This window comes from Sardina pilchardus, chromosome 4 (genome assembly GCF_963854185.1).
Source record: "Sardina pilchardus chromosome 4, fSarPil1.1, whole genome shotgun sequence".
NCBI classification, from domain to species: domain Eukaryota; kingdom Metazoa; phylum Chordata; class Actinopteri; order Clupeiformes; family Clupeidae; genus Sardina; species Sardina pilchardus.
The window spans coordinates 14,093,570-14,098,569 of record NC_084997.1 but is presented as its reverse complement, the minus strand read 5'-3'; the positions used below and the strand labels follow the sequence as shown (position 1 = coordinate 14,098,569).

At 40.5% G+C, this 5,000-nt stretch overlaps 1 protein-coding gene across 2 annotated transcripts in view; it reads right to left on the bottom strand.

Moving 5' to 3' along the window:
- Positions 1–4,539: 4,539 nt before the first annotated feature.
- upf3a (UPF3A regulator of nonsense mediated mRNA decay) overlaps positions 4,540–5,000 on the bottom strand; it is a 5,775-nt gene continuing 5,314 nt past the window's right edge. For both annotated transcript variants that reach the window (XM_062534230.1, XM_062534231.1), the window contains one exon: positions 4,540–5,000. This exon is cut by the window's right edge and continues 995 nt beyond it. The gene's annotated coding sequence lies outside the window, so the exon portion shown is untranslated.

The window sequence follows — 5,000 nt, the reverse complement described above, 5'->3', positions numbered from 1 at the left end:
TGGCTACTTCATCAAAATACCTATAGGAAGTTGACATTAGAACCAAATCAACTTACACAGCCCCAATGTGCTCCAAAAGAAAGATAATAGCACAGTAAACATGACATGACCAAACAATACAGGTCAATTAGATAAATATAAAAACTGGAAATTAAAATACATGCAATTTATGAACCCATGCTAAAGCTAAAGCCATGCTTAGACAACCATCAGAACCATCAAATTAAATATCCATTATGTAACATTCATATCATTTAATTTACAGTTATGTACATCTCCACTGAATTGCAGCATAATATTTCCAGTACATAAGCATCAGTGGGAATGGTCAAAGGTGTGATAACTCCAAAATCTCCTCTAGGCTTGTCCTTGTTGCCTTCATGATATCATTTTTTTTTAATCAAAAACGGTATGAATTACGGACAATGACAAGGCAGCTGGAACCTGCCCGTCACTATCTCTCTCTCTCTCTCTCTCTCTCTCTCTCTCTCTCTCTCTCTCTCTCTGTCTGTCTCTGTCTCATGTGCGTTCAAGATGCATTATCATTTCAGTGGAGTAGTATCTGCTGCATATGTGGAGAAGACCCATATCATCATTGCATATAACATGCTATTCCTGCATTTTGGCTTTGTAAATGTTCGGAAGAATGAATCGCAGTTTTAAGTAAAGCTACTGATATTTATTGACTAAATGTTGATGCCTCCGATGTCCCTTGGTGCCCTACGCACAGTGCGTGTGATGCACGTGGTGTGGTAGCGGCAGCGCTGGCAACAATCAACGATCAACAATCACCAATCACCAATCATCTCTCCACAGCGAGGACCAACAAAGTAAAACTTCAACCATCAACCTATGGAGAGACACAGCAGCTCAACTATCAAACTTGATGACCTCAGTGTCACAGGAAGTAAACCCGGAGAAAAAGATGATTAGGCAAAGCTGAAGGGTTTTTTTTTAGATCGCAGGAGGGTGGAGGGTGGATTGCAGGGTCTATGGGAGGGAGTGTGAAGATGGGTGGATGGTTGTGTTTATATGGAGGGTGATGAGAGAGGTTTTTTGAATTCTGAGTTTTCTACACTGTTTGATAGTAGCTGTCGTGCATGTTCTAGGTCATTGTGCGCATCCCAGGTGACGGACAACACAAAGCAGAACTCATGCTTGAGAAAAGAGAGTCTGCACTCGTTTGTCATTTCTTTTCTAGAGCATTTTTGTTTTTATTTATTATTTATTCAATTCTTTATTTTAAGGATAGCCCCTTGAGATGTAACATCTCATTTTCGATAGGGTCCTTACAGTAATGACAAATAATATGAATATTCATACATTAATTCTCCACTACTGTGGGTAGATTTGGCTGCGGGTGTCCCTGTGTGAGAAAAGACGCGGTGAGAAAGCTGGTGAGTAAAGAGAGAAAGTAGTGATGCTGACCCCACAGCTTTACTTTTTCCTTGCGTTTGCTATCGTCTTCTATCGTCTCTCTGGACTTCTAATGTTACAATTAACTTTTCCCCTTGCGTTCAGCGTGCAAGTGAACACAGACACACAGACACAGGCACATGTGCGCGCGTGCGCACACGCACACACACACACACACACACACACACACACACACACACACACACACACACACACTCACTCACTCACTCACTCACTCACTCACTCACTCACTCACTCACTCACTCACACACACACACACACACACCTATATTTCAACACACAAATTTACACACACTTCATCACACATTCTTACAACATTCTCTGTGAATGTGACTCAGTTTTACGAAACTATGAAGATTAAAGATAAATGGTAGATCTGTGTCTGTGACTTCTCTGATCAGAGTCACATTCCATATAGTAATAGGCCTTAAATATTAATACACAAACTGATCAAAATATTAGGAGATGCCGCTAATGTTATGCTGTTTAACTTATATACATTTATAAATATCAAGTGAATAGGACCAAATGTGTGGTTGCTGCTGGGCTCATTGCAAAAATAGCGATGATTTATAGTGCACATGGTCAAAGTTAAACACGGCCGAATTTCGGCCATGGAGCATGCAAGAGCAACAGAGCGGCAAAATGAAAGCATAAGTCATAGGACAGTACTGCCTACCCCTGCTAAGAGTAGGCCTATAAGGAGACATTGGGGGTGTCCTCATTATGGTCAATTTGCTCTCCTTTTTAGAGTCATGTTGGTGGTCTCCTACCTTGTTGTATTTCCGCACAGAAAATAGCCTTCCCTTCTATTCTGTAACTGTGACACGGTAGCAGCGTGGTTTGATGGAGGTAGTGTGGCTGCTCTAATATGTTAACATGGGCGTTGAATGAAAATCCCCCATCCCCTATTGGAAGTTTGTCCTCACTTTTAGACACAACCAGCCTGGTTGGTGGTCACCCTATATTTGCTACTTTTTAATAGTACACTTCCCCTTTTAAAAACAAAGTTCATTGTTGAAAAGACTCCAGAAGGAAAATATATGGTTGAAGGGTCAGGTGTGTATATATTTATCAAATGCATGAACATGTTTAGAGGGAATTGAGAAAAGCCAGAAAATCATGAAACTTAACATTACTGTATGTACAAAAGTAAGTGAACCCCCAGACGCAGTGATAAAGTCAAGCAGGTAAATGATTAATTAAGCATATTAATGACACAGACTTCCATTGGAAAGGGTTTGAGCAGCCATGATTATAAGAGGGAGGAAATCCACCAAACCCATGTAGTGCCAAGACATACAGTACCCACAGGGATCAACAATGCCAAGAGGAAAGGAGATATCCAAGGACGAGAATAGAGACAGCCATCCGTCTGGGGAAAGCTACAATAGCCTCTCTAGAAGATTCCAGCTCCATTTATCCACTGTAAGACTAATTATTTTCAAATGGAGGGCACACAACATCACAGCAACATTTCTTGGAAGCAGATGACTATAAAAAGTATGACCAAGATACAGCAGAAAGATAATGAATTGGGTAAAGGCCAACCCACACATCACCTCTAGAGAGTTACAGATCTCGATGGCAGCATCTGGAATCAATCTACATGCGCCTACAATCAGACAAAACTGGAACAGACACAACGTTCATGGGTGGGTTGCTAGAAAGAAGCCTCTGCTCAAGAACTGCCCGATTCAACTTTCAGAGTCCATTCTCTGGACAGGTGAGTCCGAAATATAATTATGTCAGGACCGTTATTTTGTATTTGCCAGTATGGCTCTGTTCAAAGGAAGTTCCCTGTCTTTCCATGAGCTCCATGGAAAAGCCTAGACAGGGAACAGCAGCAACCTCAGGGGACTACCCATCCAGTTTAAACTGTCTGGGAGAGTAACTCTATTCCCCCTTGAACAGAGCTAACAACAGTGACAACAGTATGTCATAATTTCAAGTTAAACCACTTTGAGCTGGGGCTGGGGAGGAGGTGGGTTATAAAGCAGCGAGCAGAGAAAGCAGTTATAGTAACAGACTGACGCAGCTTACAGTAAATAAGGCGCCCTTATGAGAGCCTAATTGCGATGATCAGCTGATGTGGGCTGAGTTTGGCGTATCCAATTTGAAACTGACAGCTGACCGCGGCCTTGACTACGCGGCCTGCCAGAACTAACGCAGAATGCTTGATTTATCTGGTCACCATCAAAATTGTCATGTTTTGAGGAAAGCCAACACTGACCTACCAAGAAAAAACGCCTTCTCAACAGAGAGGTGTGGAAATTTGGAGGTGTGAGGCTGCTTTTCTGCCTCTGAACTTATGTCCCCATATCAAACTTTCAAGCAGCACTGTATACTCTTTGTCTGGTTCATGGGTAAACTTGGTGGGCGTTGAGTGGGCTACTCTTACTGCAGTGCACCTCAATGATGGAGTACACATTTGCCACTCATTTAGCCAGTATAAGTTGACATTTTTACACTGAAATATCAGTCATAACATGTGGCATTTAAACAATACATTTAACAGTAACTTTCCTTTAGTTTTGCATGTCAACAAGAGCAAAAGGAAATAATTATGCTATTATTATGTATGTCATTTTTGGTCAAACTTGGATTGGATGGGAAAGAGTAAAATAATGGTCGGAATGCAATTCAACATTTTCATATTTCTTTTTAACACTGACAATAGAAGACATGGGCCTAAATGTTTATATTATTATTTCTTCTCATTTATTCTGTCTTTGCCCACTAGAGGGAACCATACAAAAAGGATGATTTCCGTACACCTGACAAACCTCACATGTACAAGGGAAAAGGCAGAACTGGCCCATATCTACTAGTGCGTTCTGCTAATATAATCCCTCCCTTCTGAGTTTACTGATCATATTTCAATGACCTTCATCCTGACCCCAGCTGCACCCATTTTCTGTATCATTCTGCCTGAAAACACGAGTGGCAACCCATACCGACCTTTGGGACTCCTTTTCTGCCTAATGTCATACACAAATCTATCATCAATAAAAAAGGAAAATACACACACCTCAATTCATTTGTGTTGAATTAGTGATATTTAGAAGAAAGAAATCAGCGAAACAATTCTGTATAGGGTGATAATGCTATTTTATTTTCATCTGTTTTCAAAAAGATATCCTGCTTTGTCAAGGTCCCCAGACACCAATCTGGAAAGAGATAGACCAGATTCACAATATCAGACATTCTGTCTGTTAACCCTGTAATACGTATTTGGACAAAAATTGGTTTCACAATACCATGTGCAAAAATCATATCTAAGGCATGTTACACAAGGTACATGTTACATGTTTCACTGCTTTGTAGAAATCTTAACAATTTTGAAAGTCTCTTAATCAACGTCTTCATATATTTAAGTCCAGCATGTTTACCTTACAGTTAGTATTTCTGAATAATAATAAAAAAAAGTTCCGTTCTTCTTGGCTCACAGAGATTCAGATTTTGAACAGTAGGCATACACCTGGAGCCAGTATATGTGGTTTTGTTTTTTTAACAGCAGGTCACTTAAGAGCACCTTAAAAATGAGGGCTACGATAAACATG